The sequence below is a fragment of the Siniperca chuatsi genome, linkage group LG16 (genome assembly GCF_020085105.1).
Source record: "Siniperca chuatsi isolate FFG_IHB_CAS linkage group LG16, ASM2008510v1, whole genome shotgun sequence".
NCBI lineage: Eukaryota > Metazoa > Chordata > Actinopteri > Centrarchiformes > Sinipercidae > Siniperca > Siniperca chuatsi.
In genome coordinates, this window is record NC_058057.1 from 546312 (window position 1) to 571839 (window position 25528).

General features: G+C 43.8%; 1 protein-coding gene and 1 pseudogene across 7 annotated transcripts in view; one reads left to right on the forward strand and one right to left on the reverse strand.

The window, feature by feature from the left end:
* Positions 1–25528, reverse strand: part of rad51b (RAD51 paralog B) — a 131839-nt gene that overhangs the window by 44079 nt on the left and 62232 nt on the right. The window lies entirely within an intron of this gene.
* LOC122862944 lies at positions 241–3013 on the forward strand (annotated as a pseudogene).

Genomic DNA, 25528 nt, shown 5'->3' on the forward strand with positions numbered 1-25528 from the left:
GTGGTAAGTAACGTTAACTAACGTTACAGTATCCACTGCAGTTATCCACAAGTCCAAACACAATTGTATCATTATTAATGTACTACAGCAAACAGATAACGTTACTGCAGAAATTATCATTGATATTTAATGTTAATCCAACGTTAGCTAAGTTAGGTAATGTTAACGTTCAGTCTCCTTGCTTATGTCGACTGACATATCCAGCTGCTTGTTGTGAATAACAATGTATAACGTACGTAACATCACAGGACCAGCACCGTGGCTCTGAGAGAGATCTGCCGCTACCAGAAGTCCACCAAGCTGCTGATCCACAAGCTGCCCTTACAGCACCTGGTGAGGGAGATCGCCCAGGACTTCAAGACTGACCTGCACTTCCAGAGCAACTTGTCATGGCTCTGCAGGAGGCCAGCGAGGCTTACCTGGTCAGACTGTTCGAGGACACCAACCTGTGTGCCATCCACACCAAGATGGTCACCTGACGATGTGCCCTCATCATCCAGTATATTTTTTATTTTCTAAAAAATAAATCAGTTCAAAACAGGTAACCGTTTTTGCTTTGTTTCCTTCTGGAAACAGCAAGAGCTATATCAATGATATTTCTCGAACTCTGACTTCAAGTTTGTTACATTTCCTAGAAGACAGAGCTCTGGATTTAACGGGATTGGTGTATCTATAATTTTAGTCAGCATGTCACATAAATCACACCTGTAATTACCTCAGTAATACCGCACCTGAAACACATATTCGAGATTGTGGGTTTGTACCGATGCAATTTCTGAGGGGTGAGGTAAAGCTGTTGAAGAAAATTGTAGTAGACCAACTTAAATATGACATTTACATTGGCAAACATGCTGTTCTGACATAGACCAGACCATAGGTAAACATCTGTAGTAATACCCAAGTCAGATTTCCATCTCTCTCTTTTGTTTTGAACCTTGAGCCATCATTGTTGAGTACACCCTGCTAATAAATTGTCTTGAACCTTTGTTACTGTGAAGCACCTCCTCCACCTTTGTCAGATCAGGTAATGTCATTTGTTCAGTCAAACTTTTTTCAGGAAGGCTTTCAGTTGCAAATAACAAAAGAACTGTTTTTTGGATTAATCATATTTCTCTTTCAGCTGTTCAAAGGACATGACGATATCATTACTATAACAGGGATCAAGGTATCTTTTCCCTCTATCATGCAAAAGCTTAAAAATGTTATTATCAGAGATAATAATAATATAATAATACAACTTTATTTATAGAACACTTATCAAAAAAAGTACAAAGTGCTTCATAACAAGAGAAATAAAATTAATTAATTAATTAGCAAATGTATTTTCTTTTCCTCCTCCATGCTCGCCATGCTGGTTGTTGTTAGCATTGGGTTGGTTAGAGCTAGTGTTAGAACTCATTATGATATTTATTACATTAAATCAAATATAATGAAAGGGTAGCGACTTCTGCTGAACCACTTAGAGGTGCAGAGTTGACTGATAATTCTATCAGCTTCTTGCTGCTTTTAGCTCATTGCTTTGTTTTTCCGGTCTACGCATATACTGTATAGATGAGTTTCATCAACAGCATCATTTTGACATGGATCCCTTAAACTTGTTTATTCAAGAATTGAGACCCAGATATGAAGTAAGCGAGAATTTTATAGTGTAAAAATAAACTTGTCTATAACAGCCATGTTGAAGGACATACAAATTCATACTCTAGCTACTACTTGCTCAACAACTGCTGTTGAGTTCATGTTGCCACTGATATATCTCTCTATTTCCAGTGACAGGTGACTGCACTGCATGCTACCTGCTGACAACTTTTTCATGCAGTCTGACAACATTAACTGTGAACAAAATGAGCAATCACAGAGCCAGTTCGAGGCAATAGTACTGTAGGTTTACTTCTTAAAGGCATTGCAGTGTGGAAGTACTCAATTTCTGTGAAAGTGGACATCAGCGTTTTTGAAAAGCTCAGTTTTCCCTGTCCACATTACAAATATGAGACTGGCATTTTCATATGCATCAACCTCAAAGAGTGTTTTTGAAAAGCTCCATCCTGAGGAATGGGAAAACACCATAAAGCGCAAATGGAAGACACAAACAGTGTTTTCTGTGATACAGTTTCACTTCTCTCTTTTTCTTCTTCTAATCATTTGTATCATCCTAACACAGGCCCACTATTGTGCTCAGTCTTACATAATAGTCCTAATTAGCCCCCTCCTCTAAAACGCCCTGACCCAACACAAACGCACCAATAATCAAATCAAACTGTTAAATTACATAGGAGACCCATTACAGCTGCATGCAGTTCAGCCTCACACCAGTTTGGTCATGGGAGACTGGCCTCGCAGGCTTCCAGATTCCTCTTCCTCTCTTCTGCCCCCTCTTTCTCTCATGAAAACAGAGTCTACCAAGGCATTGAAAAGAAAGCAGACGACAAAGTGCAGCTAATTTACATTCAAAATTTTAAATAATATAACTTATCTTGTTGTCCTCCCCTAAAGCTGGTCATATTTATACTCTTATTACTCAGCTAAGCTGCCAAACGTGACATGACATTAAGTGCCACCCTTGTAGACACCATAGGTGTTGCTGTGCAACTGTGCAAGCAATCTGAGAAATATTACAACATGAAAAAGACATAAATGACTAATGTGCCACATATAGTTTCAGTCTTTTACTTTCAGTTTTCTACTGTTGGCATATTAATGACTAAAGCCAACTTAAGCCCTGTGTGAGTATTATAAACCATTGTGCAGTGCTTTGGTGTCAGATAAACCTTCAAATTCACAGATCTGTTATTCAAACTGGACTTTCATTATCTCACTGGTGCCGAAGCAACACACCCCCACCAACGCAGCCCCTTGTGTTGTTGTAACGTAGGGCTGTTTGTGGTTTGAATGCCCACTAAAGCTGCTTTTCCACCAAAAGCATGCTTGTGCTGTTGGACTTAAGTGCTGCCTTTGACACAATTGATCATGGCATTCTTTTAGATAGACTGAGGCACTGGGTGGGCATATCTGGCACTGCACTAGACTGGTTCTCATCTTATTTTATTGCTTTTGTGTATTTCATGTGTTTTATTTCTTTATATTTCGTCATTCACTGTGTTATTTTATTTTTCTTGTTGTGAAGCACTTTGTACTTTGTTTTGATAAGTGCTCTATAAATAAAGTTTTATTATTATTATCTGTCCAATAGGAAATTCTGTGTCAGCATTAATAACTTCATGTCATCCTTCTCCCATATCAAGTACGGTGTGCCTCAAGGTTCAATTCTGGGTCCAATACTGTTCTCTTTGTACATGCTTCCTTTGGGTGATGTCATCCGCAGACATGGTATTTCTTTTCATTGTTATGCGGATGACACACAGTTGTACCTCCCTGTCAAGCCCACTGACCTTAGTACGCTGAGTTCTCTGCAGGACTGCCTGTCTGACATAAAAAATTGGATGTCGATAAATTTTCTTCAGCTCAACTTAAATAAAACTGAAATCCTTGTTATTGGGCCCCAACACATCACTAAACAAATACTGCCATCTACTGGTAACCTGTCACAACATATCAAGCCTGTTGCAAGAAATCTTGGTGTCCTGTTTGATAACAATTTGTTTTGAGCAACATATCACTAAGCTTGTCCAATCATGTTTTTATCACCTCAGAAACATTGCAAAAATCCGATCTATTTTAAATCTTAGTGATGCAGAAACTGTTGTACATGCTTTTATCTCCTCATGCCTCAATTATTGTAACAGCCTGTTCACTTGTCTTAATCAAAAAACTTTGACACGACTGCAGACTGTACAAAACTCAGCTGCTAGGCTGTTAACCAGGACCAAGAAGTACAACCACATCACACCTGTTTCAGCCTCTTTACATTGGCTCCCTGTTTGTTTTAGGATTGATTTTAAGATCTTATTGATTACTTTTCAGGCTCTTCATGGCTCCAGACTATATTTTAGACCTTGTAATCCCTTATGAACCTTCACGTAGTTTGAGATCTTCGGGCAGGGGTCTCCTGTCTGTTCCTGAGTCCAGGATGAAAACTAAGGGGGACAGAGCTTTTGCTATCAGGGCCCAGAGGCTCTGGAACAACTTGCCCGAAGAAATTAGGTTGTCTGAGTCAGAGTCTTCGTTTAAGTCTCTTCTCAAAACACATTTTTATCTGAAAGCATATCCTGATTTTTCCTGAACTGTTTTATTGCTTTGTGTATTTTATGTATTTTATTTCTTTATATTTTATCATTCACTGTGATATTTTATTTCTCTTGTTGTGAAGCACTTTGTACTTTATTTATAGAGCATTTATCAAAACAAAGTTTTATTATTATTATTATTATTATTATTATTGTTGTTGTTATTATTATGCTAAAAGTACCCAGAACTTTTATTCCCAGGAACTACTTTTCAAGGAACTAAAAAGTTCTTCAGCCCGTTGTGTGCGTTTCCACCGCAGTCTAAAGACCCGGGAAGATTAGGCAGATTACACCATTAGGTTACACCATCACACAGCTGCATAACTATTGTTTTAACTTATTAAACACATCACCTGCAATTCAGCATGAGGACCTTTGCTTATTTAAACCTGTGCACTCTGACCTGTTTTAAATACTGATATACGTGATATATATATTTACATATGTATTATCCATAGAATTTGATGGTTATCATACTTGGCGTTTATATATATACAGTTGTATGCAAAAGTTTAGGAACTCCTGACAATTTCCATGATTTTCATTTATAAATATTTGGGTGTTTGGATCAGCAATTTCATTTTGATCTATCAAATAACTGAAGGACACAGTAATATTTCAGTAGTGAAATGAGGTTTATTGGATTAACAGAAAATGTGCAATATGCATCAAAACGAAATTAGACAGGTGCATAAATTTGGGCACCCCAACAGAAAAATCACATCAATATTTAGTAGAGCCTCCTTTAGCAGAAATAACAGCCTCTAGACGCTTCCTATAGCCTGTAATGAGTGTCTGGATTCTGGATGAATGTATTTTGGACCATTCCTCCTTACAAAACATCTCCAGTTCAGTTAGGTTTGATGGTTGCCGAGCATGGACAGCCCGCTTCAAATCACCCCACAGATGTTCAATGATATTCAGGTCTGGGGACTGGGATGGCCATTCCACTTGTTCCTCTGCATAAAGGCCAGAGGAGATTTTGAGCAGTGTTTTGGGTCGTTGTCTTGTTGAAATATCCAGCCCCGGCGTAACTTCAACTTTGTGACTGATTCCTCAACATTATTTTCAAGAATCTGCTGATATTGAGTGGAATCCATGCGACCCTCAACTTTAACCAGATTCCCAGTACCGGCACTGGCCACACAACCCCACAGCATGATGGAACCTCCACCAAATTTTACTGTGGGTAGCAAGTGTTTTTCTTGGAACGTTGTGTTCTTTTGCCGCCATGCATAACGCCCCTTGTTATGACCAAATAACTCAATCTTTGTTTCATCAGTCCACAGCACCTTATTCCAAAATGAAGCTGGCTTGTCCAAATGTGTGTTTGCATACCTCAAGCGACTCCGTTTGTGGCGTGTGTGCAGAAAAGGCTTCTTTCGCATCACTCTCCCATACAGCTTCTCCTTGTGCAAAGTGCGCTGAATTGTTGAACGATGCACAGTGACACCATCTGCAGCAAGTTGATGTTGTAGGTCTTTGGAGGTGGTCTGTGGGCTGTTTTTGACCGTTCTCACCATCCTTCGCCTTTGCCTCTCCAATATTTTATGTGGCCTGCCACTTCTGGCCTTAACAAGAACTGTGCCTGTGGTCCTCCATTTCCTCACTATGTTCCTCACAGTGGACACTGACAGCTTATATTTCTGCGATAACTTTTTGTAGCCTCCCCCTAAACCATAATGTAGAACAATCTTTTTTTTTCAGGTCATTTGAGAGTTGTTTTGAGGCCCCCATGTTGCCACTCTTCAGAGGAGAGTCAAAGAGAACAACAACTTTCAATTGGCCACCTTAAATACCTTTTCTCATGATTGGATGCACCTGTCTATGAAGTTCAAGGCTTAATGAGCTCACCAAACCAAGTGTGTGTTCCAATTAATCAGTGCTAAGTAGTTACAGGTATTCAAATCAACAAAATGACAAGGGTGCCCAAATTTATGCACCTGTCTAATTTCGTTTTGATGCATATTGCACATTTTCTGTTAATCCAATAAATCTCATTTCACTACTGAAATATTACTGTGTCCTTCAGTTATTTGATAGATCAAAATGAAATTGCTGATCCAAACACCCAAATATTTATAAATGAAAATCATGGAAATTGTCAGGGTTCCTAAACTTTTGCATACAACTGTATATATATATATATATATATATATATATATATATATATATATATATATATATATATATATATATATATATATATATATATATATATATATATATATATATATATATATATATATATATATATATATATATATATATATATATATATATATATATATATATATATATATATATATATATATATATATATATATATATATATATATATATATATATATATATATATATATATATATATATATATATATATATATATATATATATATATATATACATATATATATATATATATATATATATATATATACATATATATATATACATATATATATATATATATATATATATATATATATATATATACATATATATATATATATATATATATATATATACATATATATATACATATATATATATATATATATATATATATATATATATATATACTTATATACATACATATAATATATATACATATATATACATATATATATATATATATATATATATATATATACAATTATATACATACATATAAACGCCAAGTATGATAACCATCAAATTCTATGGACAATACATATGTAAATATATATATCACGTAGATAGTAATATTTGTGATAATGATAAATAGTAATAATATAACAAAACTAGCATAGTAACACATATATACTAAAATAATAATAATACAAACATACAAATAAATACAATTTTCAGCCAAAACATATGTTAATGGATGAGGTGTTGAGTGATAAGATGTGTTTGGTAGTGAAATGTATATATGGGTAAGTCTCAGTATGGAGATGTGAGTGATTTAGTGGCAAAATCGAAGTTAGATTGAGATTTGTGATAAATGGAGTTTGTGACATTTGCTTTCATAGAGAAGCAGTTATTTATTCCATTGATATATGCTCTGTAAGAAGATTTAATCAATGATTGATGCTCATTGTTTGTTTGGTTTTCCAGTTTGTAAGGATGACTTTCTTGGCGATAGCTAGGGCAACCAGTGAGGGTTTTGTGTGTTTTGGTGGAAGTTCAACTGACGATAAGTCGCCAAGTATGCATAATGAGGGAGAGAGAGGAATGCTGCAACCCAAGATTGAGAAGAGCCTCTGTGTTATCTTAACCCATGGACAGAGCCATAAGGAGTGGAGGAAGTCGTCTGTGGTGTCTAGAGTGCATTGTGGACATTTATTTGTGTTTGAGAGACCCATTTTATGCATTTTGTTTTGAGTGGTGTGTGTTCTATGGAGGATTTTATACTAAATTAGTAGTAGATTTGTATTATTTGTCATTTCAAACACATTTCTACACTTCTGGTGTCAGAGGGGAGAGATACAACTCTTTCCCATTTAGCTGTTGGCAGGTGGATGTTGTTATCTGTATTGGAGATTTAATTTATATAAATTTGAAAGAATGTTGGTGGTTGTAGAATATTTCATGATCTGTTATACTGGATGGGGTAGTTGGAGTGGATTAATTATTATACTGATTTCATTTTTAATGACTGATTTAATTTGTAGGTATTGGAAAAGTGTCCCCCTCTGACCCCATACCTCTGGATCGGGTCTTTAAATGAAATAAATTAGTTGTTTTGAAATACAACACATGTTCCCATGTGTTGAAGTTAAGTGGAGATTTGTTGAGCTTAAAGTCCGGGTTGTGTCAGACAGGTGTGTACATGGAGGGAGTCAATTGTGATTTGCTAATTGCGAGAGTTTTCCTACCAGACTGTCAGAGTTGAGAAAATGAGTGGCTTTTTGAAGCAATTGTGATATTTGATGCTTGAGCCAATAAAGGGCAAATCAGAGATTATTATGTTGTTGCATTCTGCTTGATCTAATTTAATCCAGGATATATGAGCCGCGTTAGAATTGATCCATTTAACGAGATACTGTAACTGGTTTGCCAGGTAGTAGTGAAGAAAATTGGGTGTGATATGATGGAATTCTGACTTGAATGATTTGGCTGTAGGTTTCTCATGGAGAAGAGGTAATTGATTTGCAGTAGAACTTTCATCTTTATGGTTGCTATTCATTCAGTTAGAGAGGGGAAGGGTTAAACCATCACTTTAGATCATTGTGGATTTTGTCTAATAGTGAAGTGAAATTGAGCTGAGTTAACTCTGGCAGTCTGGAGATGATGATACCCAGATATCTGATATTACCAAAAGTGAAAGAGTGGTGTGTGTCTTGGGTTGCAGGATCCCATGAGTTCATAAAGATAGAAAGAATAATTGATATGGACCAGTTTATGGTGTGGTCTGAGATTTGTGAGAAATTGTTTATGAGATTGCTTCCTGTAGTGAGTTTTGTGGATCTTGAAGATAGAGTATGATATCGTCGGCATACAAATTAATTTTGTGTTCTAAGTTTGCAGCGTAAATTCCTTTTATTTTATGATTGGGGGAGGATTGACCTTTGTCTTTAATTTCGGCGACCATTTTAAAGAAAAGTGGGTCCAGGGTCTGCCAGAAGTGTTCAAGAAATTCAACAGGGAATCCATCTGGTCTGGGTGCTTTGTTATTAGGCATTTGTGTGAGAGCATTGTGTAGTTCAGAAAGGGTTATTTTCAGGGGAATATAGATTGCTATATAAAGTATCATTTTTGGCTTGAGGAGATTGTGCATACAGTAATTCCCTGCTGAATTCCTTAATGTTGTTATGGGTGATTTCTCTTTATTGTATTGAAGTAGATTTGCTAGATATTTGTTTCATTTATTATTTTGTTCATAGTTGTTGTATCTCAGTCATTGGAGGAGAAATTCCGTTTTTTTTGTTAGTATATTATTTAGTTGAAATTTGAGGTTTTGTAATTCACACAGTGTGCTCTGTGGGTTGTTTGCATAGTTATCTGATAATTATTTTAATTTGTTTTCTAAGTTACTTTCTAAGTAGTTTTTGCTCTTGTTTTTTTCTTATGAGAAGAGTATGAAATTATTTTTATTTCCTTACCTGTTTCCCATAGTAGTGTTGCAAGTGTTGAGGTATTTGAAGAGTTGTTCATTTCCAAAAAGGATGCCCACTCCTGCCTGAGTAAGCTGTCAAACCTAGGATCTTTAAGTAGTGAAGTGTTAAATCGCCATGTAGGACAGGATGTAACGGATGATTCAACCTTCAGGGTGAGTGTTACAGGTGCGTGATCGCTAATTATGACTTGGCTGATTTTGGTGTCTAGGCTATTTGGAGTGATATAGTTGCTGGATAGAAAAAAGTCCGTTTGTGAAAATGATTGATGTTGGGGAGAAAAGTAGGAATATTCTCTTGCAGTTAGTGACTACAATGATCTGTCTATTAATGGATTAAGTACAGTGTTGAAATCACCTCCAGTTATGGTTATTATCATAGTTTAGCCACATGTCTCCTCCTATCCTTGTGTGCTGTTGTGTTTCCCCTCTCCCTGTGTTCCTTGTCAGTCCCGTCTGTCTGTGTGTGTGTGTGTGTGTGTGTGTGTGTGTGTGTGTGTGTGTGTGTGTGTGTGTGTGTGTGTGTGTGTACTGGCCTGGGCGGGGCACTCTGGTCTCCCTCCTGCTGCTGATCACCGGCACACCTGATGCATCATCCAATCAAGCCTCCCAGTATATCTAACCAGCTCTTCTTTTCATCGCCAGATCATTTCAGTACAACCATGTGGTACTTCACTATGGCCAAATCCTAACGTTGTTCATATTCTAGTTTGTTCCCTGTCTGACTCTGCCTGCCTTTGCTCTAACTCCAGTGCCTGCTGGTGATCTCAGCCAGCGTGTAACTACCAGAATCTCTTCAATCTTCAGTCAAGCTGCTTTCACCTCCCTGCCTGCCGCGCTACTTGAGCCACCTCCAGCACACTCTGCTCACCACCTTCGTCCTCTGAGTCCTGCCAGTAAGCAACGAGCCTCAGCGGAAGCCCAGCCAACGGCTTCAGCATCCTCCACCTGCCTCGCCCACTCTGGAGCTTTCACCTACCTGAGATCCACTATCTCTCTGTACAATAAAACTGTCTGAACTAATTTCAGTGCTCTCTCTGCTTCCTGCTTTTGGGTCCTTTTAGATTGTAGCTACAACAGTTATTGGGTTAGAGATGTGGTTGGTTATTTGCGAGAGAAAATGTGTGAAAGAATGAAGAGTCATCATTGTTTGGGCCATACAGGTTCGCAACGGTAAATGGTTTGTTGTTGATTAAGGCTATGATTATAATACATCTTCCTTCTGGGTCTAATACTGAATTATTGTGTGTAAAGTCCATTCTTTTATGGATCAGAATGGCGACACCTCTTTGTTTATTATAGGTGGCTGAGTAGACTAGATTGTTGGGCTTGTTAGGATTTGTTGTTCTGAATTATTTAGGTGAGTTTCTTGTAGTAGACATGTCGCTTTCTATATGAGTAGATTTATGACTTATTCTTTTTGCCTATGAGCAAATGCCACAAACATTCCATGAAAAAAACCTTATGGATTGCATAGAGAAGAGAGAGGATAAAAATAATGTTAGTAGGTACTCTTGGAGCTATGCAGGGTTGGAATGCAGTTTGTGTACATGGTGAGTATGATTATTTGTTTGGATGCGTATGTATGCATATGAAATATGGTATCTGGGTGGGTAGCACAAGTCAAAGAGATGCAGAAAACAGAACAAAGACAGGTAAACGGGACAAACAGACATGAGACAAGGAGACAAAAAACACAACAGTAACTAAAAAACAACAGGGAAGAATGACCATAGCATAGAATTGGGAGGAGGGAGGGAGGGTGCAGGTGAAAAAACACAGGAAGTAACGTAATAAACATATGACCTAATAAAATGACTGGGAGTGAATTGGGCTACATGGCTTACATAGCGACATACAAAGATTTCTGTCCTTTTGGAGAATGATCCATGCTAATGTTCCACAATCCTGTTTGCATAAGGTTATCATTGTTTTTATCAATTTTTTTTCTTTACATAATCCCACTAGTACAATTGCTAACCAACAGCCATTGGCCAAGCAGTCTCATGTGATCATCAACAAGGAGGGCCCTTTATTTACTGCTAAACAAAATTAGCCAGGCTGGCAGCTCTGTGAGGCTGTATTTAGCATTGAACTAAATGCTAACGTCAGCATGCTAACATGCTCACATTGACAATGTTAACATGGTACTGATGTTTAGCGGGTATAATTTTTACCTGTTCACCATCTTAGCTTAGAATGGTAACATTTGAAAATTAGCACAAAAAATACAGCTAAGGCTGATGGGATTGTCATTAGTTCTGAAGGTATTTATTAAACCAAAATATTGGACACATTGTATTGGATGACCAAAGTTATTACAATTTGTCCTGAGGGGAACATGAATGTCTGTATCAAATATGATGGCAATGCGTCGAACAGTTGTCAACAGCAGGCACTAGAGGAAAAGTCAGAGGATCAAAATCAGCAGGATACATGCTTTGGGGACTATGAATGTCTGCGTAAAATTTCATGGCAATCCATCCAATAGTTATTAAGATATTTCAGTCTGGATCAAAGTGGTGGATTGACCAACCAACAGATATCGCAATTCCTAGAGCAACAATGCTAGCGTGAATAAAAATAACCAAGGGCAACTCTTCTGGCATGTGACAGTATTATTATTGATATTATTACTATTTTCAGTTTTTGAATTTCCTAATTCAGCTGCAGCTGTTGTCATAGCTACCTCCACTGTCCACTCTGTGCATGCGCCATGGGTGGGAATCCGATCGGAGTGGACCCAGAGAGCGGTGGACACAAAACACCTTCAGAGTACATTTATGGAGGAAAGTTTTTCTCATATTTTCACCTTTTGTGAACAAACTGTCAGTCCCTCAATCATGACTTCCTAGATGTCTTGTTGATTACTCTGTGTTTTTTGAACCCAAAAATAATTAGTGAGATCTGGAAACATGGTGACATCACTACAACAAGTCCGGTGGGTCAAGAAATGTGAGCAGTCGGCGATGAGACAGGTTAGCAGCCAACACTTTATCTAGATTATCCAAACCACTTTATCTGGAGGTCAAAGTGAAACTGAGTTACAGTGGTCCTTGTTAAAAAGGGTTAGGGGGTTACCATTAGCAAACAAGTGCAGGTCTATGGCGAGATGCAAACTCCAGTTTCCTGCAGGACAGTCGGATGCGTTACTTCCACACCCTTACTTTCCAATTCATTACATGAAGGGCACACTACTTCCTGCATCAGCACTGAATGTTGGCACTGGACGTAAATCCTGCATTGCAGATATAAGGACAATTTCTTGGGATACTGTGTTGATTATTGATAGGAACGATTGATCCTAACACTTCTGGTAGATGATGGCTTATTTTATTGACTAGCACTTTTGAAATTTTTACAACTTTGAGTGTTTACTGTGGTGCCGACTTCTTTTCCTCTGTCACACTGTGGACGTGTGGTGGGAATACTGAGCAGCAGCTGGACCAAGACAGGGCAAAGAAGCAGCTCTCTGCTCTGTGATGGAGGAGAAACACTCCTTTACACCAGTGAACTCTCACACCACAGTAACACTCCATGAACAGCATGTGAGAGGTCACACAGCCTGGCTATAAAACCTTCCCGCTGTAGGCAGACAGAAGCACTGACACACACACACACACACACACACACACACACACATTCATAAAGTACAGTAAACTATACTGTATAAACTCTCTAAAGACTGACCTCAGCTGCTCCCAGAAAACACACTGACAGAAGTTTTGTCTGATGCTAGTTTATGATTCCTGTAGTCTGTCAGTTTGGCTCATTATTTCTTTAGCCAGCACTTCTCTGTCCTAGTTTATCTTTCCAGAGAGTTACGTCAACCACCTAGGTCGCTTCAGCTATCACCCTTGGACTCTGAACGACTGTTGCTTGTTGTGTTAGCCATCTAGGAACTTAAGCTTCCTCTGCTGTCATGCTCATTGTGAGTTTCTCTGAATAACAGCATGTCAGAAATGACCCAGATGGGGAAAGGGCAGGACAGGAAAAAAATATGAGAATGGAAGTTGAACAACAAGGGCCGGATTGAGAAAGGAGGGAAGGAATAAAACGCAGAGAGAGAAGAGAATAAGTCAGGGAGGGAAAATAGAGAGAGGGGGTTATTTCTCTTTACAAGAGCAGCAGAACAAAGAGTGCTTTGTGTGCAGTGCTGAGAGAGTGAAGTGGAGCCAGGGCTTAGGGAGTGTTTAACAGTGTACACTGACTACATTCCTTCTGTGTGATTACGAGCAACTTTTAATTTATTCTCCTCCAGACTTAACTCTGCACTGCCCTCCTCCTGCTTTCTGGGACTCACTCCTCCTTCCTCTCTTTTTCAGACACTTCTTGCCTCCTGCTTCAATTTCACTTCTTTTCTTCAATATGCTGTCCACTTCAATAAGAAGGTTTTGTTGGATAATTCTGGTTTATTACAACTTGGATCTTATTTTCATACGATTGGCCATGGTGTTTATCTATGAACTATGGATATCACTTTTTATTCTATATTAAAACTACCATTTCAAAGTGGGGAAATATTAAATATTCAATCTGTAATGATTTGTCCAAATTCAAAATAGGCCATGCAATGTACCTTAGCACAGGGCATAAAATGCACTCTCATTCTGATCTATTTCATACCCTGTTGCTCTTTCAGTAAACTTCTTAGAACCACCAGCGATGGAAAAAGCATGGGTAAAGGAAAGGCTGTATACTGCCTTTGAAAAATGCAACTGCCTTCCATTTCAGTGGAATCACAGTGATCAGTGGCTTCGTTAACGGGGATGAAGTAATTCCACGCAAATCTCTTGGGTTAAATTCAACTTTGGTGAACTTCTACACATACATCTAAAACACTGTTGACCAATAGAAAAGCTCTCTTGACAATGCTTACCTTTAGGGGAACAGAGAGCTGGAGTGTCCGAAACATGAGGGGCTATCGTAAATGATTAGCAGTGTAGCACCATCTACTCTTATATAACCCTTCTCCGTCACAGTATATACTGCTCCACAAAAGAGGAACGGTTTGCAGACAGGAGTTGATGGTACAGAGATGTCTCTTAAATAAACTGTGTGAAGTTACTGTCCCGTGAGTGATTGAGCTAGCTATCCTGCTAACTTTCAGTTAGTAGCTTGGACAGGTATTCTTCCCTGGCTCTGTAAATGGGAAACACACAAAGTGCTTCGGACCGAGCCACGCAACACTATTCCAGCCATGATTTGTGTGTCAGTAACGTTAAATGACTTGCCCACGGACATTCAGCTGACTTTCTAGTTTGCCAAGACATGCTGTTGTTGTGATGTTAGCTGTAGCAGCAGGAGAGTTGGAGCGTATCGCTGTCTGGAGCTGCTGTGCTGGCTCTGGGAAACCGTCTCCTCCTCTCTGGCTGTTAGCTTTGCAGCAGCAGCTGTAGGGACAGTCTGCTAACCCACAACCGAGCTAACGTTAGTTACATTACTTGCTGTGTCGGTGTTCGCTCTATATCATGGTATTTGTCATGGTATTGGATTTCTCCAGAATCGCATTCCCCACCTTTAATGTTTGTTTTAGTATTTGCTGCATTTCTGTTAATGTTTGTGTTTTCATTTTTGTATGTGTTTTACAGTTTGTAGCATTTTCGTATTTGTAATACATTTCCTTAAAGTTTGTGTTTTCGCTTTTGTATGTGTTATCCTAAGGGGCCATCATACTATTCTGCCTGACTACTACTAAAGTAGTCCCAGGTGGCTCATGTGTTGCAGTAAAAGGCAGAATAAGTAGGATTTTTCAGTTGCTGTTTGCAAACACACAATTCAGAGTTGGCCCCTCCTCCCTGTTTCAACGGGCGACAGAGCCAGCTAGAGAATGAATGAAGAGAGGGAGCGACGTTGGCTAGAACAAAGCAGTGAATCAGAGAAATAAAACGTTATTTTCTGCCCACACCTATTAGCAACATTTCAGGTGAGCTCACTTTCAGTTTGACCTCCTGTTCAAGTGGTTTAGATATTCTGGTTAAACTGTTGCTTATTTCCAACCTGTCTGATCGTCTGACTGCTCATTTTCTTGACCTGTGGTAATTACAGTGTTATCATAACTCATAGAAATGATGGCTAAAGATACAAAAATAAGACCCAAGTTGCACTAAACTGGAATTATCCTTTAAGCTAACTGTTTCAATACACGTATGCTGTCAGTGTCTCTGATCTGTCAGATAGTTTTGTTGCCCTGCATGCCTGTGCTGTATGGAAGCACATCTGCTGAAAAGAATTATATCAGCCAGCTGCCCTGCATTATGGCTCACATGAGTCATACATCTCCTTTTACAGGAATGGAAGACTGACAACAAACTGCGAGACCCTCTAATGTCATTTCCTCAGAAACAACCACTTAAAAGAGACTATTTTGCTTGTCAAACTAAATCAGTGTCATTGTTGACACATTTTCTTTTGCATGGAAAAGCTCATTTTTCAGATAATACTTGCCATATAATTACTATATACATTGTTGAACATGCTGTCTCTGTTGCCATGACCTAAAACCAGCAAGGAAACCGTGTCCTTGCACACCATTGCACTTTACTGCCCTTGGCCCTGTGTACTGGCTTTGTGTTCTGCCCACCCATCTACTTCTCCCTTGGTGGTCTACATCATCCACTCACCTCCCCCTCTGGCTGTCAGAACTGCAGTCAGAGGATAACCAAACAATATCACTCCTTTACCAAAATCAGGAGGATGAGAAGCTCCTTGACACCCTTGTGTCCATCGGTCAGGCACATCCAACCCCTGCTGGAGAGCTAGACTCCACTGTTCCCTGTGATCAAATACTCTTTGTATCCTCTCCTCGTCTGAAACGGAATCCTCTATATTCATCTTCTCTATTAACATATTATACACATAAATTCAGTTGCTGTGTTATTACTTATATTCTGTGTTATTTAAACTCCTAAATGGAGAGGTTCCTCAGGAGTTCTTCTAATATCCACAACAAGCCAGTGAGCATCCCAGGATGGCACATTATAGTCAGGGCTATTGAATTTTGTCACTTTGGAATTCCCCAGTTTCACGTTTATGAGCCGAGTGTGAACTGTAACGTAGTAATTTAGAAGTTGTGCTGTATTAGTGAGCAATGAGCCTTAATAGTGTTTGTAGAGGAGGGGTATGTAACTCATGTATTTCAAACATTTGTTGATCTGTAATCTGTCAACAAGTGTTGTGTTGTCGGTTACATTCCACTAGTGATCTGTACTTTGTGTCTAAGTAGGTAAGCTAATCGACGCAGCGTCAGCAGACGTGTGTTTGACTCAGGCACTGCTTGAATCTCATGTGAAGATAAACGTGTTATCCTGCCACGTCTGATGGAATCAACAGCAGAAACGGCACACACACGTGTGTAATGTAACAATATAGACTGCACAGACTGCAGCCACAGTCGCACACGTTAAAGCAGAGCAGAGACTGCACAGTTTTTACACACCGCCTAGCACGCAGCTCCGTTGCTAGGCAACACAGCGGTTGCTGACTCTCTAATCTGTACAGTGAGTTTGTTATTGTACTCATCTGTCTGAACGGCATCCTGTGAGTTTGTGCACCCACTGTAACCAGTCCACCCTGTCTCTCTGTCCCACTGTAACCAGTCCAGCCTGTCCCACTGTAACCAGTCCACCCTGTCTCTCTGTCCCACTGTAACCAGTCCACCCTGTCCCACTGTAACCAGTCCACCCTGTCTCTCTGTCCCACTGTAACCAGTCCAGCCTGTCCCACTGTAACCAGTCCAGTCCTGTCCCTGTAACCAGTCTCTGTCCCACTGTAACCAGTCCACCCTGTCCCACTGTAACCAGTCCACCCTGTCTCTCTGTCCCACTGTCCCACTGTAACCAGTCCACCCTGTCTCTGTCCCACTGTAACCAGTCCACCCTGTCCCACTGTAACCAGTCTCTGTCCCACTGTAAACCAGTCCACCCTGTCCCACTGTAACCAGTCCACCCTGTCTCTCTGTCCCACTGTAACCAGTCCACCTGTCCCACTGTAACCAGTCCACCCTGTCTCTCTGTCCCACTGTAACCAGTCCAGCCTGTCCCACTGTAACCAGTCCACCCTGTCTCTGTCCCACTGTAACCAGTCCACCCTGTAACCAGTCCACTGTAACCTGTCCCCTGTCCAGTCCACTGTAACCAGTCCACCCTGTCCCTCTGTCCCAGTGTAACCAGTCCACCCTGTAACCAGTCCACCTGTCCCACTGTAACCAGTCCACCCTGTCCCACTGTCCAGTCCACCCTGTCTCTCTGTCCCACTGTAACCAGTCCACCCTGTCCTCTGTCCCACTGTAACCAGTCCACCCTGTCCAGTCTGTAACCAGTCCACAACCAGTCCACCCTGTCCCACTGTAACCAGTCCACCCTGTCTCTCTGTCCCACTGTAACCAGTCCACCCTGTCCCACTGTAACCAGTCCACCCTGTCCCACTGTAACCAGTCCACCCTGTCTCTCTGTCCCACTGTAACCAGTCCAGTCCACCCTGTCCTCTGTCCCACTGTAACCAGTCCACCCTGTCTCTCTGTCCCACTGTAACCAGTCCACCCTGTCCCACTGTAACCAGTCCACCCCACCCTGTCTCTCTGTCCCACTGTAACCAGTCCACCCTGTCCCACTGTAACCAGTCCACCCTGTCTCTCTGTCCCATTGTAACCAGTCCACCCTGTCCCACTGTAACCAGTCCACCCTGTCTCTCTGTCCCACTGTAACCAGTCCACCCTGTCCCACTGTAACCAGTCCACACCCACTGTCTCTCTGTCCACTGTAACCAGTCCACCCTGTCCCACTGTCCACTGTAACCAGTCCACCCTGTCTCTCTGTCCCACTGTAACCAGTCCAGCCTGTCCCACTGTAACCAGTCCACCCTGTCTCTCTGTCCCAACCAGTCCACCCTGTGTAACTGTAACCAGTCCAGTCCACCTGTCCCACTGTAACCAGTCCACCCTGTCTCTCTGTCCACTGTAACCAGTCCACCCTGTAACCAGTCCACCTGTCCCACTGTAACCAGTCCACCCTGTCTCTCTGTCCCACTGTAACCAGTCCACCCTGTCCCACTGTAACCAGTCCACCCTGTCCCACTGTAACCAGTCCACCCTGTCTCTCTGTCCCACTGTAACCAGTCCAACCTGTCCCACTGTAACCAGTCCACCCTGTCTCTCTGTCCCACTGTAACCAGTCCACCCTGTCCCACTGTAACCAGTCCACCCTGTCCCACTGTAACCAGTCCACCCTGTCCCACTGTAACCAGTCCACCCTGTCTCTCTGTCCCACTGTAACCAGTCCACCCTGTCCCACTGTAACCAGTCCACCCTGTCTCTCTGTCCCACTGTAACCAGTCCACCCTGTCCCACTGTAACCAGTCCACCCTGTCTCTCTGTCCCACTGTAACCAGTCCACCCTGTCCCGCAGTAACCAGTCCACCCTGTCCCACTGTAACCAGTCCACCCTGTCCTCTGTCCCACTGTAACCAGTCCAGCCTGTCCCACTGTAACCAGTCCACCCTGTCCCCCTGTCCCACTGTAACCAGTCCACCCTGTCCCACTGTAACCAGTCCACCCTGTCTCTCTGTCCCACTGTAACCAGTCCACCCTGTCCCGCAGTAACCAGTCCACCCTGTCCCACTGTAACCAGTCCACCCTGTCTCTCTGTCCCACTGTAACCAGTCCACCCTGTCCCACTGTAACCAGTCCACCCTGTCCCACTGTCCCACCACCCTGTCCCACTGTAACCAGTCCAGTCCACCCTGTCTCTCTGTCCCACTGTAACCAGTCCACCCTGTCTCTCTGTCCCACTGTAACCAGTCCACCCTGTCCCACTGTAACCAGTCCACCCTGTCTCTCTGTCCCACTGTAACCAGTCCAGCCTGTCCCACTGTAACCAGTCCACCCTGTCTCTCTGTCCCACTGTAACCAGTCCACCCTGTCCCACTGTAACCAGTCCACCCTGTCTCTCTGTCCCATTGTAACCAGTCCACCCTGTCCCACTGTAACCAGTCCACCCTGTCTCTCTGTCCCACTGTAACCAGTCCACCCTGTCCCACTGTAACCAGTCCACCCTGTCCCACTGTAACCAGTCCACCCTGTCTCTCTGTCCCACTGTAACCAGTCCAGCCTGTCCCACTGTAACCAGTCCACCCTGTCTCTCTGTCCCAACCAGTCCACTGTAACCAGTCCACCCTGTCTCTCTGTCCCACTGTAACCAGTCCACCCCACCCTCTCTGTCCCACTGTAACCAGTCCACCCTGTCCACTGTAACCAGTCCACCCTGTCTCTCTGTCCCACTGTAACCTCCCCAGTGTACCAGTCCAGTAACCTGTCCACCTGTCTGTAACCAGTCCACCCTGTCTCTGTCCCTGTAACCAGTCCAACCAGTCCACCCTGTCCCACTGTAACCAGTCCACCCTGTCCCTCTGTCCCACCCTGTAACCAGTCCACCCTGTCTCCTGTCCCACTGTAACCAGTCCACCCTGTCCTCTGTGTAACCAGTCCACCCTGTCTCTGTCCCACTGTAACCAGTCCAGTCCACCCACCCTGTCCCACTGTAACCAGTCCACCCTGTCCCACTGTCTGTCCCTGTCTCTCTGTCCCATTGTAACCAGTCCACCCTGTCCCACTGTAACCAGTCCACCCTGTCTCTCTGTCCCACTGTAACCAGTCCACCCTGTCCCACTGTAACCAGTCCACCCTGTCTCTCTGTCCCACTGTAACCAGTCCACCCTGTCCCGCTGTAACCAGTCCACCCTGTCCCACTGTAACCAGTCCACCTGTCCCTGTCTGTAACCAGTCCACCCTGTCCTGTGTCCCACTGTAACCAGTCCACCCTGTCCCACTGTAACCAGTCCACCCTGTCCCTGTCCCACTGTAACCAGTCCACCCTGTCCCTGTAACCAGTCCCTGTCCCTGTCCACTCTGTCCCACTGTAGTCCACCCTGTCCTCTGTCCCACTGTAACCAGTCCACCCTGTCCACCCTGTAACCAGTCCACCCTGTCTCTCTGTCCCACTGTAACCAGTCCACCCTGTCCCTGTGTAACCAGTCCACCCTGTCCTCTGTCCCACTGTAACCAGTCCAGTCCAGTCCACCCTGTCTGTCCCTCTCTGTCCCACTGTAACCAGTCCACCCTGTCCCACTGTAACCAGTCCACCCTGTCTCTGTCCCCACTGTAACCAGTCCAGTCCACCCTGTCTCTCTCCCACTGTAACCAGTCCACCCTGTCCCTGTAACCAGTCTCCCTGTCCACTGTAACTGTCCACTGTCCCACTGTGTAGTCAGTCCACCCTGTCCCACTGTAACCAGTCCACTGTCTGTCCACTGTAACCAGTCCACCCTGTCTCTCTGTCCCACTGTAACCAGTCCACCTGTCTGTCCCACTGTAACCAGTCCAGTCCACCCTGTCTCTCTGTAACCAGTCCCACCCACTGTAACCAGTCCACCCTGTCCTCTGTCCCACTGTAACCAGTCCACCAGTCCACCCAGTCCACCCTGTCTCTGTCCCACTGTAACCAGTCCACCCTGTCCCTCTGTAAACCAGTCAGTCCACCCTGTCCCACTGTAACCAGTCCAGTCCCCCTGTCCCACTGTAACCAGTCCACCCTGTCCCTCTGTCCACAGTCCAACCAGTCCACCTCTGTCCCACTGTAACCAGTCCACCCTGTCCTCTGTAACCCACTGTACCAGTCCACCCTGTCCCACTGTAACCAGTCCACCCTGTCCCTCTGTCCCACTGTAACCAGTCCACCCTGTCCCACTGTAACCAGTCCACCCTGTCTCTCTGTCCCACTGTAACCAGTCCACCCTGTCCCACTGTAACCAGTCCACCCTGTCTCTCTGTCCCACTGTAACCAGTCCACCCTGTCCCACTGTAACCAGTCCACCCTGTCTCTCTGTCCCACTGTAACCAGTCCACCCTGTCCCACTGTAACCAGTCCACCCTGTCTCCACCCTGTCCTGTCCCACTGTAACCAGTCCACCCTGTCCCACTGTAACCCAGTCCACCCTGTCTCTCTGTCCAGTCACTGTAACCAGTCCACCCTGTCCCTGTAACCAGTCCACTGTCCCACCAGTCCACCCCACTCTCTGTCCCACCCTGTCCCACTGTAACCAGTCCACCCTGTCCCACTGTAACCAGTCCACCCTGTCCCACTGTAACCAGTCCACCCTGTCTCTCTGTCCCACTGTAACCAGTCCACCCTGTCCCACTGTAACCAGTCCACCCTGTCCCACTGTAACCAGTCCACCCTGTCTCTCTGTCCCACTGTAACCAGTCCACCCTGTCCCACTGTAACCAGTCCACCCTGTCTCTCTGTCCCACTGTAACCAGTCCACCCTGTCCCACTGTAACCAGTCCACCCTGTCTCTCTGTCCCACTGTAACCAGTCCAGCCTGTCCCACTGTAACCAGTCCACCCTGTCTCTCTGTCCCACTGTAACCAGTCCAGCCTGTCCCACTGTCCACTGTAACCAGTCCACCCTGTCCCACTGTAACCAGTCCACCCTGTCCTGTAACCAGTCCACCCTGTCTCTCTGTCCACCAACCAGTCCCCTGTCCCACCTGTCCACCCTGTAACCAGTCCACCCTGTCCTCTGTCCCACTGTAACCAGTCCACCCTGTCCAGTCCACCCTGTCTGTAACCAGTCCACCCTGTCCACCCTGTCCCACTGTAACCAGTCCACCCTGTCCCTGTCTGTAACCAGTCCACCCTGTAACCCAGTCCACCCTGTCTCTCTGTAACCAGTCCACCCTCCACCTGTCCCACTGTCCCAGTCCACCCTGTCCCACTGTAACCAGTCCACCCTGTCCCTGTCCCACTGTAACCAGTCCACCCTGTCCCACTGTAACCAGTCCACCCTGTAACCAGTCCACCCTGTCCCACTGTAACCAGTCCACCCTCTGTCCCACTGTAACCAGTCCACCCTGTCCCACTGTAACCACCCTGTCCTGTCCCACTGTCCCACTGTCCCACTGTAACCAGTCCACCCTGTCCCTGTGTCCACCAGTCCACCCACCCACTGTAACCAGTCCACCCAGTCCACTCTGTCCCACCAGTCCACCCTGTCTCTCTGTCTGTAACCAGTCCACCCTGTCCCTCTGTCCCACTGTAACCAGTCCACCCTGTCCTCTGTCCCCAACCAGTCCAGTCCACCCTGTCCCACTGTAACCAGTCCACCCTGTCCTCCACCCTGTCCCACTGTAACCAGTCCAGTCCACCCTGTCCCCCACTGTCCCCTGTCCCACTGTAACCAGTCCACCCTGTCTCTCTGTCCCCCTGTCCACCAGTCCACCCTGTCCCACTGTAACCAGTCCACCCTGTCCTGTCCCACTGTAACCAGTCCACCCTGTCCCACTGTAACCAGTCCACCCTGTCCCACTGTAACCAGTCCACCCTGTCCCACTGTAACCAGTCCACCCTGTCCCACTGTAACCAGTCCACCCTGTCCCACTGTAACCAGTCCACCCTGTCCCACTGTAACCAGTCCACCCTGTCTCTCTGTCCCACTGTAACCAGTCCACCCTGTCCCACTGTAACCAGTCCACCCTGTCTCTCTGTCCCACTGTAACCAGTCCACCTGTCCCCTGTCTGTAACCAGTCCACCCTGTCCCTGTCCCACTGTAACCAGTCCACCCTGTCCCACTGTAACCAGTCCACCCTGTCTCTCTGTCCCACTGTAACCAGTACACCCTGTACCACTGTAACCAGTTCACTCTGCCTCTGTGTCCCACTATAACCAGTCCACCCTGTCTCTCTGTCCCACTGTAACCAGTCCACCCTGTCCCACTGTAACCAGTCCACCCTGTCCCACTGTAACCAGTCCACCCACTGTCCCAGTCCACTGTAACCAGTCCACCCTGTCCCACTGTAACCAGTCCACCCTGTCTCTCTGTCCCACTATAACCAGTCCACCCTGTCCCACTGTAACCAGTCCACCCTATCCCACTGTAACCAGTAAACTGTAAATAAAAGAACATTAATAAAAGAACATAATAGCCTACAGCCATAGCATATCTTAAATGGACATGGGGAGCCAAACCTATGTTATCAGTATTCTAGTCAAAAGTCGGACTAGGCATTCAAGAATATTATGGCCTAACGAGGTCACATCACTGCTAATTAGTGGTAGAAGAATTACATTTCTTTTAGAGATGGGATGAGAGAGAGGAGATAAGATTGTGGCCCTTCTCCCCTGTAGCCCTATAGCCCCAGTGGGTTGGTGAGTGGTGGTGGTGCTAGAGCAGGGCTTCTCCAGAGCATTGTCCCTGCCGAAACCGAGCCACAACCACACGGAAGAGATGTGAGTGGGGAAGAGGTGGAGGAGGGTGGTCTGGGTGGGCGAAGCAGGGCAAGTGAAAAGTGGCCCAGAATGAAATCCTCTCTCAAAGTGATCAAAGCCAGGACTGGCAATTTAATTCTAAGTGGATATTGGTGTTCCCATAGGCTTTCCCCTGCTTCCTGCCCCCCAGCTACCCCTGCCCACTCCCCCTTCAACCAATATCATTTGATCTGCGGCCACTCTTAAGTCTCACACAGCAAACAGGGGCGCCATTATTCTCTTTCTGCCTGCCTTGGCTTACAGCACAGACTCATGGCAGGCAGACGCAGGAGGACATGCAGCAGGACTCTAACTCGCCTGTCTCTTCTCAGTTGGGCCCTTCTCCATCTCTGTCCTCATATCTGATTTTTTTTCTTTTTTCTATGGCAATATAGCCTGAAATCAGCCCCTAAAACCACAAGCTATGGTTCTTACATTTCTGTTAGTAAACAAACACGATACAGAGTAATACTCAGCTGTTGGCAGGTTATTTTTCACTTTGGACAAACCTGTTTGCCTTTATGCTAAGCTAGCTATGTTCAGCCTTACTAATGCCTAGATAATACATCTGGCAGTCATCAAGAAGTCACAGAGCCAGTTACATAAGTAACCTTTTTCAATATCTATGAGCGGGGGAGTGACAGCTTGCCAAATGTCTTTTTTACCAGCCCAACAACAACATTGAAAATGGTGACAGTGACTCCTGTCCCCCTGAGTCTCCACCTTCACTGAGGGTCCAGACGCTGGTTCAGAGCCACTTGTTTGAACTGGCAGCTTAGCTTAGAGAGGCTTCAGCAGATGTAGTAGAGACAATGGAGACATTTGTTTGTTTTAACAAAGGAAGCCAAAGTTACACAATGTCAAATGCTGTAAAGACCTTTACTGAAATAAAAGTGTCAAATTTTGATTTGAATCAGGAATCATCCAACCAAAGAGTAGGTAAAAAGACTACAAATGTGACCAAACATTCAATGCCAACTATCAATACTCGATGTTACAGACACACGTCAGTCACTACCAAAAGAGGATTTAGGTTTGATATGCAGCCTTATGCACGTTAGTTTGGTGATTGTCCTATGGTATGGCACAGTGCCTTGAAAACTACACTGATCCTGAAGATCATAAAAGGTGGCTGCAAATATCACTGTGTGTGTGGAAGACCCAGACAGACTACAAGTCTGGATATTAGTTAAAGCCATCCACCAGCGTCTGACCAGTATGCAACAGAATTACAAAATCTGCCTACCACCTTAAAAATATAGCAAGACTTAAAGGACCTATGCCTCAACAAGACTCAGAGAAACTTGTTCATGCTTTGGTTTTTAGTGGACTTGATTACTGTAACAGTGTCTTTACAAGTCTCTGTAAAATATCAATCAGACAGCTGCAGTTTATTCAGAACGCTGCTGCCCAAGTCCTCACTAAAACTAAGAAAGTGGAACACATCACAGCTTTCAGTGTCTCTGCACCACAGATCTGGAATAAATGATAAACTTCGAGAACACCTGAGGTCTGCCCCAACTCTGTCTTCTCTTAAAGAAGGCTTAAAACTTTTCTTTTTTCCACTGCCTTTCCCTGGGTCATTTAAATATCTGCCATTTTTATCATTTTTTTTTAATGTTGTCTTATTGTTTTCAAATTGTTTTTTCTGTTTTGTTTTGTATGTTTATGCTATTTTATGCTTGATATAAAGCATAAAATAGCTCCACTAGCTACATTCTTGTTTTTTCATCTGTTTTTTTTCCAGCTTTATTGCTGAAACATATATTACCTACGTCAGTAATACAACATCGTTATCAACAGAAAAGGAAGCCGGGGTTTGGATTAAAGAGCAGTGACCTTGAGCCAGATAAACCAGACTAGGCAGGCACCACAGCAGTTGCTGATCGCTGGAGGAGCAGACAGACTGCAGCTTGGACTTAAGGCTGCTCCTGGCTAATGTCCGG